The sequence below is a fragment of the Lepisma saccharinum genome, unplaced genomic scaffold, assembly GCF_977018435.1.
Source record: "Lepisma saccharinum unplaced genomic scaffold, izLepSacc3.1 HAP1_SCAFFOLD_157, whole genome shotgun sequence".
NCBI classification, from domain to species: Eukaryota; Metazoa; Arthropoda; class Insecta; order Zygentoma; family Lepismatidae; genus Lepisma; species Lepisma saccharinum.
In genome coordinates this window covers 160033-172449 of record NW_028142964.1, presented here as the reverse complement: position 1 = coordinate 172449, position 12417 = coordinate 160033, and positions in this window count along the sequence as shown.

Sequence of the window (12417 nt, the reverse complement as noted above, 5' to 3'; positions counted from 1 at the left end):
TTTTTTTTTCACTATCTCTTGTTTGGTCGATTTTGAATTTGGGAGTTATTTTTTTTTATTTTGCCTTTCGCGACATGTTCGACTAATCGTGACAATACGTTTCAACCTTTCTGCATAAACGTTGAAACGTTTCAACGAACGTTCAATTTAATTTAATTTAATGCAATTTAATATCCTCGTCTAGTACGCTGCACTTCTTTGACATTAGATGCAGTGCAGGTGTATCCCTGTGTCAGGCTGGTGAAAGAAAATAACATTCAACCAAGTAGACGAATAGCGGTGTTCAAGTTCAGAAGATTCAACAAATACCTGTCTGCTGCTTTAAACGTTCATTTGATTAGTTAACCACTCACCACGTGGTCATACACCACACCACATATTACACCTCTCCAAGACGTGGTGCAGACACCAAATACACTACATGACAAGTAGGTGGAATGGCCGATTCTAGACCTGTGTTTTGACCTACTTTCTCACCTTAATGGATTTCTCTCGTAAGGCAAGAGCAGAGTTGCCAACTCCTCACTCGAAAAATCACTAAGGTTTTTTGTTTTTGGGTATAACCTAACCTACAATAAGAGAAAAATGGACAGAAAAAGCTCTGGCATCACTTTTTAAGCTACTTTTTATGCTAAACTCGTTTTTTGACCTACATTTGAAATGACTTACGACATTTTCCTATAAGGCCGCTTTTTTTTTACTGTAAGGCCCCCCCCCTCAGTGTAATCTACTACGACCTGCTAATAGACTTCTACTCTCAGCGTAATCCGTTTTACGGGGTAAACTAACCTACAATGAGAGAAAAATAAACAGAAGAAAAGCTCTGGCATCAGTTTTTAAGCTATTTTTTTTACCTTCTGCAAATTTTGCTCTTATGCTACCTCGCCTTTTGACCTACATTTGAAATGACTTACGACATTTTCCTATAAGGCTGCCTCTTTTTTACTGTAAGCCCCCCCCCCCAGTGTAATCTACTACAACCTGCTAATAGGCTTTAGCTCTCTGCGTAATCCGTTTTACGCACTAAACTAACCTACAATAAATGAAAATTAGGCAGAAGAAAAGCTCTGGCATCACTTTTTAAGCTATTTTTTTACCTTCTGCAAATCTTGCTAACATCGTTCTTTGACCTATATTTGAAATGACTTACGATATTTTCCTATAAGGCTGTCTCCTTTTACTGTAAGGTCCCTCAGTGTAATCTACCACGATCTTACACTCTCAGCGTAATCTGCCACAATGTTTTGTTATTAAAACTCTCAGGTGTGATCTTCTACGATGTGTGTGTGATAATCAAAATTTTATTTTTTTGTTAAGGAAATCCCTACTACAACCTAACAAACTACAACCTAACAAAACTTCTCCTACAATATTTTAAGCCGCTGTTATGATATTTTTCTCCTCATGATGTAAAAATTGGTATTGTGGCGATATTTGAAATCGAGTGTGCTGCGTGAAGGGGGAAGGATGAATATATTTTATTGCAATTTTCCAAGTCCCGGTCAAGTTTGTCAAATGACGGACAGATGTTGAACAAGAGAGTGTTTACTCAAATATGGAGTAGGTTACGAGAATGAGCAGGAAATTGCATTGTGTTGGTTTCGAAATACCGTCCTCTTATCTCTAATGAAATTCTAAAGCCTTTTTATTACATTGAAATATCTGTAATGCGAAAGGGGATTTCGTGTGCTATGAACATTGACGCAATAACGCAAATTCAACAATATGTAGACCTTGGGATGACGGAAGTGTATATAGTGACGTCAGTTAGCAGCATAGATACCAGTGATGCAAGTCCTCTTATCTCTAATGAAATTCTAAAGCTTATTTATTACATTGAAATACCTGTAATGCGAAAGGGGGTTTCGCGTGCTATCAACATTGACGCAATAACACAAAATTCAACAATACGTAGGCCTTGGGATGACGGAAGTATATATAGTGACGTCAGTTAGCAGCATAGATACCAGTAATGCAATGCGATGCATTATTCAAAATGATGTGGCTGAAATGTAGGGGAAGAATCTTCTAGAGTGGATTGTCTCGGATTTCTATTGGTCCACGTTGCGTTGGCTAACATTTCACTTTTGACCTTATTAGAAAACCGTATAAAACTTAAAGCACTGGTGTAGAAAGTTCTGTTTTTATTTTGAACGATAGTGAAGAGCATTTCTGCAGTATTTTCCAAAAGTAAGTAACTTTGTTTCTTAGCTTGCATGAGTTGGTTTTGATTTATAAGTATAATTTTGCTTTTGTGAGTTGATTTTTGAAACTAGACAAAACAGATATAAGAGATTGTGGAAGGAAGGTATAACTTCTTGAAAACCAAATAGCTCTTATGTATTGTGGAAGAAAATATACTCACAAAACATGCAAAAAAAGAGAGAATATAGAAGATGTTTCATGTCTCTCTCTGCTTTTATATATTTGAAGCATACATCTTGGTAGCTGGAATATTTTTTTTTGTTCCGTGTGCTGTTGTTGGTAGGTAGGAAATATGTGTGTGGGGGGGAAAGGGGGCATATTTAAAAAAAAATAAATGTGTTAAATTGTTAGAGGAAAGCAAGAAAAAAATAGAGGAGAGTTGCGTGTTTTTGATATCTAGTGGAAGTACTGATTGATTTGATGGTTTAACTACACTTTATGCACAGTAAGGCTAATCGAGACTGGACCTACAGTTTCAAGAACCACTTGTACCTCCACCAAAATATCAAATTCTTGATTACAAGACAACAACGTTATCGCTGTGCCATCGCAGAGGCTAGTGGAAGTACTGATTGATTTGATGTTTTAAGTTCACTTTATGCACAGTAAGACGAATCAGGGGTGGACCTACAGTTTCAAGAACTACTTGTGCGGGTATCGAAGCCTTGATTACAAGGCAACGACGCTACCGCTGCGCCATCGCAAAGTCTAGTGAAAGTACATAGTTATTCGAATCTTATTTTATTTAAAATATTTAGTTTTTATGCACGCTTATTGATATTAAACCTCAAATTAAATAAAATCTGACAACTATATCCAATTATACTTATGGCTACAGAACGAGCATTCGCAAAAAAGTGGCTTGAGATTTTTTTTACCACGTAAACAAAATGGCCAACATGCCAAATATGAACAGGCTATATAGATTTGAGAGAGAGAGATGGATAGGAAAAAAAAGTTAATTAAAATTTAATTTCATGATTGCAACACACGGAACTTAATGATTGATTTATTGATTTAGTTTATTTTACTTCGCGTTTTGTATCTTTTGGCTAATTTGCGAAGATTGGGGATGAGTGATGAAATGGATGAATAGACATTCACAAACAACCAAGTCCGACCGGGATTTGAACCCCCGGGCTCTTGGCGTCGCAGTGCGATGTGCTAACCAATCGGCCACAGGGTCGGGCAAACACGGACATACATAAAAATTAAATGTTTGGTGCTGATCACATCACACATTACCAACTATGTATTGGACTTCCCATATGCACAGATATGAATTTATTTTTTGCTTGTTCTAGTGCAAATATGTTGTCTGGGGCCTCCTCCATGGCGCAGTGGTAGGTAGGTTTGTATTTAAGGCTTCGATACTCGCTGGAGGTACAAGTGGTTCGGATAACACTTTAAAACTCTGTAGGTCTAGTCCCGATTAGCTTTATTGCACATAAAGTGGACTTAAAAAAAAAATACCAACTCAAATGTTGTTCGGTTCGGGTGACCTAGACCTACAGTCCAAAAAATTATTTTTATCCTCCTCTCTCTCTGGCCAAGATTGCAAATAATTGCAGGAATAATATTTTGTTTCAATATCGAGCTTATATTTAAATTTATACATGTGCGCATGCGCGCAGGGGGTAAATTTTATTTTTTGATCGGGTGGGTTGTAAGGTGAGTGAACATGTAGGAAAAGTACTGGTATATTAATTGATTTATTGATTTACTTTATTTTACTTCGCGTTTTGTACCTTTTGGCTAATTTGCGAAGATTGGGGATGAGTGATGAAATGGATGAATAGATATTCACAAACAACCATGCTCGACCGGGATTCGAACCCGGGGCCCTTGGCATTGCAGCGCGATGTTCTAACCACTCGGCCACAGGGTTGGGGCAAGTACTGGTATATACATAGATCAAAGTTACATGGTTCTAGACCCCATAGGAGCCGAGAAAATCAACGTCTTGGAAAACGTCTTAAGACAAATATCTTAATCTTTAAGAAAGTCGACTTCCGGTCTGTCAAGATGTTACTTCCGGTCTGTCAAGAAAATTTTCTTAAGACAATTATCTTAAGACGTTTTCCAAGACGTTGATTTTCTCGGCTCCTAATTGAGCTAGGATGATGATTGTGGGTTTGTTGGATAGGTTTTGATGATAACTACTCAACTACAAGCAAGCCCCCCCCCCTCAATTTGTTTAAGAAATTTGATTTGATCCTAAAAAACACTCTGCATCCTATTGGAGTGCTTTGGATGTGTTTTTAGATTAAAAAATTATGTAATTGGGAATGTAGAAAAGCGATTCTTGCTTGTTGGCGATATTTTTTAAAACTGCTCTGTGACCCTCTCGTTTTTCACGTCATACGCGAAGGACTTCTCTGCAATCAGGATGACGCTGCACAGAGTATCGGCAGGCAGCGCGTCGTGGAACTCGCAGACGACCTTGATGTTGGTTCGATCGTTGACCACCACCTGTTTTCTTTTTGTGGTGTTGATGACGAACATCGGCCTGCGGATTTTGAATTCGCTGGGGGTGTAGTACATGTCCACACTTCCCTCGGTCACGCGTTTGTAAGCTGTGTAAGCTTCGTAAAGTTTGAGGTAATCATCTTTGGTTATGTCCAGGTTGTAATTCTCGCGCGGGAACACTTCGTTGCGTCCATTCTTGAGATAAATGTTCTTGATCTTGCAGTCGTCGAATTTACTGGAATCTTTTTCCTGATTGTTATCGCGCCCGGTCTGAAAGAGCACCACGACGAAATCTGGCATGTCGAACTGTATGTTGTTGAACTGCGTCGTCACGTCGAATTCCATGTGACTTCCCGCCGCCATCTTCTGCACGCACTGGTAACCGTGAAAGTGAATCGGCACCTGCGGACTTTTCAAGATCTCCGCTTTGTACTTGAGGGCGTAGTTTGTCTCGTATTCCACCACCGGCATTCTCAATTCCATGCTTTGGATGACGCATTTCGCTGCTTCGGGTAATGTGTTGGCTATCGGCATGCCGTCGGCGTTCAAGTTGGTGTATCGCATCAGTGCGTTGTTGTCGTTGGCCGCTCTTCGAAACGTGACTCTCAGTCCTCCCTTCCACATGATCTCCTTGTAGTCCGAGAAGAAACCGGGCAGCAGACGCATGGGAAAGAGCACCGTGTGACTCCTCGTCGATATTTTGGTTCCCGCTTCGAATCCCCCGGCCTGATAGTATGCCGCGTCCGTTTTGGATAATTTCAAAGTTCCCACTGCCGTCGACGTGATGCCTGGATAATCTATTCTGTTGATGACGGTGTTGTGTTTCCTCACCTCCACCTGCGAGAACAGGTGAGGCACGAAGTTGTCCACGAGTATCAAGTTTGCTGCTGCGGGAAACGCGTCTCCGCTTTCCTTCTTCACCACGTCGAATTGAAGGTAGAGGTCCGCTCTGTGAGGATGAATGAACCCGTCGCCTACGTCCACGTCGTATTCGATCTCCCTGTTCGCTTCGTTCAGATTGGCGAACGTGCGACGGTTGGGAGGGAAAGATTGCAATTCGTAACTTTCGATTTGCTCCATTTTTTTTTCACTATGTGTGTTATTTATTATACATTGATCTCCACGATGGCCGTCGTAGTGGCACCTGCGAAATCCACCACGTCTCCTTTCTCGTTCGTCACCACCAACTCTATGTCGTCTATGCGGTTGCGACATACTGGAAAATAGATCGGTGAAGACGGCGTGTAGATGATCGGTTCCATGAACTCGGAACTGGGTTTGAAGGTGGCGATGATTCCCGTCTGCTTGTGACTTCCCAACCCCCCGTCCGAGGATTTCGTGATCATGCCTTCCGCCACGTTGCAGTGAACGTTCAGAGTTTCGATGGCTAGAAATTTAGGAATATTGACTGCCGTGTGCTTGATGCCAGCCTCGAGTTTGGTGTTGTTCTCGAAACCTAAAAGTTCTCCCATGGTGCCCAGGTCCACGGTCTCCGTCGCCGATAGGATTTCCACTCTATGCGTGACCGAATTTTGAGAAAGGTACGTGCCTTTGGGTAATTGAGCTTGCAAAGTGGAAAGATTGTATTGGCCTGGCGTGACGACGATGTGTTCGCTTCCGACGCTAATTTTGTTGTTGTGCTGCGTGACGTTAGGTATGAGGTACATGCTGTAAAATGCACGCAGAGCTACGGATTTAGGATAGACGATGTCGTCGTGCAACGTGAGTTCCAAGATCGAAGATTCGCTCGTGAGATGGAACACGCCCATTCTAGTGATGCTGTTTGAGGTTCCACAATGCTTTCTGGAAATCCTCGATCGTAGGCTTATTTATTTTAGAGAGAAACGCGAGCATGGAGAGACAGAGATGACCGCAGTTCTCATCTCCGAAATTTTGAATGCGTTCGTCGTTGTAGTATATAGAAGTTTTGTTCGTCTTCAGATAATGGACTAAATTTGTAGGTGGAACGCCTCCGAAAGAATCGAAAACGAATGCTTTGTTATTGTCATCGTTTTTGTGGTAACATATCCAATGCGTGCCGGGATTTTCTTGACTGTCCAAGTTGACTACGCCACATTCTCTTTTTTTAACGGTTGAAGGTAACGAGTCGGACATGAAAACTCCTCTGAAGTGTTTGATTTGTAACGGTTCGATCAGAGATTCAATATCTCGGTTGGTGAGTGCCGTTTCTTTTTTTTAAACTTTTTCATCACGCCCACCCTCTTGCCCCCTTTCTTCTCCATGGCCAGGTTGTGACGTTTCTGTTCTTCCAATTCCGCCTTGTTCTTCTTCGAGTCGATGACGGTTTTCGCGATGGCGGCACTTCCGCCAGCCAAACTTCCAACGGCCCCCAATGCTGCTAGGATGGCCGGGATGCTGAATATAAAACCTCCGATCTTTTGCTGTTTCCGCGAACGCTGCAAGCGTTTTAATTGTGGAGTACTGAGAAGTAATTTCATTCCGTGTCCTTTGCTCAAGCAAGAACGTTTCTTCTCGCGCTGTTTCTTGGTGAGTAACCCATCGAGGGCACCTAGATTTTTAAGATTGGAGTATGGTATCTGGTACACGACGCCCTTGGGCTTCATGATGATGCTCTATGTGTTATTTTCGCGGTATGTTATTTATATATATATTCTAAGATTTTTTCTCGTGTAGTTTTTTTACGGTATGTTATTTATATATAAATGTTCTGAGATTTTTTTTCACGGCCTCGCAGTCGTTACACAAATTCTATTACGTGCTTCGTTTTCTTGCCAAGAAGTTCCTTTGTCCCCTTGTACACGATTCGAGTTTTGTTCTCGATTAAAATAGATAGCTTCTCGTCGGATAACATGTTAGCGTATCGATCTGGTAAAAATAAACTGTATTGTGCGTTGAGCAACAGGCGCACCTTGGGACCATACTGGGTAGAAACAATTGAACCGGAAGTTATCGTGTAAGGTTTGTCGACTTCCAATTCCTGAATTTTTACATACTCGACTGACAAATTTAGCATTTGTTTTAATGCTTGGAGATCACTCATTTTTTCAGTCGTCATATCAAAAAATTTCAGAGTGTTAGAGAGAAATTTAATTGTTTTTCACGATGTGTGTTATTTATATATACCGAAGATTATTTTTTTCACGATGTGCGTTATTTATATATCAAGTTTTTTTTTTTTGACGCGTATATATATTATTATTTTTTAACAGAGGAAGAAAGTCCGTGCTTCGGAAAACGCGATGATGTGCGTAATAATATCTTCCGTCTCCTGCTTAGACTTGCGCCAATCTACTGTGTACCGTCTTCTTCCCTGCCTTGCCTCGTGCAATTCGTCCAACTTTTCGTTTAATATTTCCCCTGCAGCCGAAAGCAGAATGTTGAGATCACCGCACCTCAGGCCGCTGATCTCCCGAAGATGGTCCTTGAGAACCATTTCACAAGGGATGCGAAATTCCGGCGACGTTCTTGCTATGATTACAAGTTTTCCTACATCCTCACAATCGCCGTTTACTGCGTGTTTGAATATTTTAGATAGTAGCTCAGGGGGCAAATCGGTTATACGAGACATGTTGTTTTTTTACTGTATGTTATTTATATACCCCACCCCAATTTTTGTTTCGTGTTCATGGCGATGGTGGTACCCAGTGCGGCGACCCGTTCACCCAACGATGCGTCTCTGCTCACGAATCTTTCGAAAGCTGCGTGCTCTAATTTTCTGTCTGCTTCGTGACGTGCATCCAGATCCGTCTGCGTGGTGTTGTAGGCGATGTCGTGATCTTTGCATGCGGCGTCCAACGGATTCACACCCTTGTCTCCTCTCTCCAATCTTTTCTCGAGTTTGGTACCCGGTCCGCAGTACTGCTAGCCAGGTAGATGCATCTCGAAAGGTAACTTGTTGATGATGTCGTTCACGAGTCCCTTTCCTTCGGCCAGGTTCCAAAATTTCGGAGGCAGCGTGTTGATGATTTTGATCAGGTAACCTATGCCCTTGTCGTCGTTCACGATGAAGTTGGAAAGTTTCGTGCTGATCATGTCCACGATGCCAACCTTCTCGTTGTAGAAATTACGGTTGCCTGCATTCTCCTCGCCGGCTATCACCAACAATCGGTCCACGAGTTTCCTAACGTCGTCCACCCAAACGAATTCTTTGGGTAGCGTGTTGTAGCGTTTGACGCCGCTGCCTGTTTTGACCTGGTTCCAAATCGGTTTGATGAGATTCCTGTACTTCTCGCCGCTGCTCGATTTCACCCTATTCTGCGAGGCGTCGTTGTTCTGGTACAAGGCATACGTCATGATCAGAATTTCCTTGTAACTTTGGTAATCTTCGTCGGTGTAATCTTTCGGCTGCTTTTTGGCGACGAGTTCCCACAGTCCCACCGTACCCGGATACCTGTTCCAACTATCCTTGTCGCCTAAATTGATTTTAATGTCGTTGCCTTCGAAGGTCACCTTCGATTTCTCAATCTTCCACACCACACCGCCGCCTTCGTTGGTTTCCATGCAGGGATACAATCTGAACACTTCATCCTTGTCGAATTTCCCCGTGCTCAGGTAGTCTCGTGCCAAAGGTCCCAACTCGATTTTATCCGAAGACGTGCTGCCTATGGCTCGACGTCGCGCCGGTGCATCCTTCAGTTCGAACGGCGTCGAAGGAATGCTCGAAATAGGTGTGGGTACGGCGTAACTTTTAGCTGCGAGCGGTACGAGTTCGTTGATCAAATTTTTATTTTGTTCCGTGACACTTTTAATTTCTTTACCTAGACTGCTGATGGCATCGATCACGGGTTGATCCTGACGTTTCTTCTCTTCGTAGAATCCGCGATTCTCGGATTTCCAACCTTTGAAGCGTTTCGCGAGGTATTTTCGCAACTTGAGATTTTCGTCCTCGATTTTTCGTTTCGTCATGACGTTATTTATACACGTCATTTCTCACAACGTTGCAACGTTTAGAAAGTCGTTGATTTTGTTTCTGTAATATCCGTCGTTGGGTTTCCTCGTCATGTCGATCGTCGCGAATCCGAAATCGTCACCGTTCAGCAGCGTTCCGAAAATTGATTGTAGTTCATGTCTCCGCCTACGTAGTCATCGTACGCATGCTTGAGGTTGGTGTGATCTTGACGAAACAAACATATGAAATTAGCGTTGTCGCGCACTAACTGTTTTGGAATTTTGGAAAACGTTTGAGCTAGGTAGAAGCAATCCATTCCTTTGTGACGACCTTGCGTGAAAAAATTGCGAATTTCATTTTGATTTTCCAGGATGGCGTCGTCGAACACAACGACTGAATTTTCACGACAATCGTCGAGTGGTTTTATTTCCGAGGCAAACGTTGCAATGTCCAGACCATCGTACAGTTTCATCAGTTGTTGGTATTTGGATTGCTCCAAACTTTTCGAGAACACGTACAGGTGCCTGTTCTTCCAATCTAACCAATTCGGTGCGAGGAGAAAATTGTCCACGAGCAGTGTCGTTTTCCCACACCCCGAAGGACCTACGATCAGACAGCGGATGCTGTCGGGAAGCAACTCGCCGTTCTTTTATTTTCTCGTTTGACTTTCCGGATCCGGTAGACGCTTCACCACGTTCCACGTACTCACAAGATCACTTCGTCCGCGTCGATCCAACTTTTTTCCGGAAGTCCCAGCCATTTGACAAACAGTTTGTCACCTTTCCTACGCAATACTTTCTCGATGAGGTACGTGTCGGGGTGTTTCGTTTTAGAGAGTTCCTCTTCGTAAAATCTTCCTTTCAAAATCTCGCCGCTACTATCTTTTATTATATACGTGTGTCGGTTTCCGGGTAAAACTCGAACCACCGTAAAAAGTTCCGTGCTCCAATTTTTTGTGAATCCCTTCTCGAAGGTGCGTTTGAATTTGCTGATCCTCACCCGGTCTCCAATTTTGTATTTATCTTTTTTTGTCGTGGGTGTGTACTTTGGACAGTAAACTGTAGAAATTAAACGCTGCTCGTCAGACTTGGTAACGTCAACTGGCTTCATGCCTATCGTTCTGTGCACCGTATTATTATAGGTGTCGACGAGTTCCGGCAGGATGTCGACCCATTTGTAATTTCCCCGAAGCGTGAATCGTTTCCACATGTGTGTTTTCAAGGTTCGATTAAATCTTTCCACGATGCTGGCTTTGATGTGACTGAAGCTCGAATAATGTCGAATCTTGTGTTTTTGAATAAACTTTTGGAATACGGCGTTGTAAAATTCTTTACCGTTGTCCGTTTGCAGAAACCGTTATCGTCTGCCACCGCTTTCGTGAAAAATTAATTTGAATGCTTCCGTGACGCATGTTCCTGTTTTCGCCTTCAAAGGTAGAGCCCATGCGAATTTCGAAAATGTGTCTATGACGGTGAGGAGGTACTTGTTGCCCTTGTTCCATTTATGTATGTTTTTCAAATTGCCGCTACTCATCTCCACGAGGTCACTTTGCCAGAGGTCGTCGATGCCCTTGGTTACCACAGCCAAACGTTCGTAGTTGCGGCGTGCAGGTTTATGCAATTCTTCGACGATGGCTTGCCTAGACATTTTTTTTAGAGATTACGTTTCAAGAGAAGCACAAGCGTGATGGGATTCAAAGAGGGTGGCACTTCGCTCGTGTTTTGAATGATCAGCTTATCGCCGGCACTCACGTCGAAAACGGTAAGATCTTCGTCTTCGTGTATTTCATATATGTTGCGCGTTTCGTTCCAACGCGCCAGAGGAATGTTTCCTGCTTTCTGGACACCACGATTCGATATCAAAGTCATGGTGGGAACGCTAGCTTTTCTACCGTGAGACCAGTACGAAAATTCGTTTATCTGAATCGTGCCATCGTGGAGAAACTTGTAGTACGGATGATAAGGATGCAACATGTACAGTTTGTTACCTTCGACGAACGTGGAGATTCTCTGTTGATTGGGTACGCTGTTAATTTCGATGGCTTGCAGAGAATGGAGTTTAGCGAATTTAGTATCGATGCTAACGAGGTTGCTGTGAAGCTGACCCAGTGTGTTTTGTACGGGCACCAAATGCTCGACTATGGTATCCGTTACGGTAGAAAAATACGGTTTGATTTTCACTTCCACGTTCAACTGCTTGTAGCTTTCGTTGAGTTCTTGCAACTTGGCACCGAAAGAGGCCAGCGTCGATTCTTGCGTGGATTCCAGCACTCCAACTTGATCTCTGACGTTGACGACAATGTTCTGAAGGTTCTCGATTTGATTCAATTTCGAGCTCTTCTCGGTAAGATCTTTCACGATCCTTCGCATCTCTGTAAACTGCGTGTGAAGGTCGGCGACGCTCTGCGAAGTGGGCAGCGTCGACACCAGCGAACTAATTTCGTCTCGAATCTGTTCCACGTTCGCCGTTTCCGTTTCCAGTCGTTTCAGCATTCGAGATATGTTTCTTTTCAAAGCATGCAATTCTTTGGAGGTAGGGAGATTGGCCACCCTACTCTCGAGATCGCTCAATGAACTTTTGATGTCGCTCGATTCGGATAGTGCCGTCACCGCCGTTTTCAATTTTTCCAAATCTTCGCTCGAAGGCACGCTCGTCCGTAACGATTCCAAGTCACCCTGTGTGTTGTCCAGTACGTGATGAAAATGAGCGAGATTCGTTTCGACGTTCAAATTTTCTAAATATTCGATCTTCTGCTGAACCGTACTTAACGTGTCTTGAATGCTCGTCAACGCTCTTGCTTCAGCGTAAATATTTTTAATTTCTTCGTTGATCAATTCCAAGGACGCCTGAAGCGTAGCGATGGTGGTTTGAAT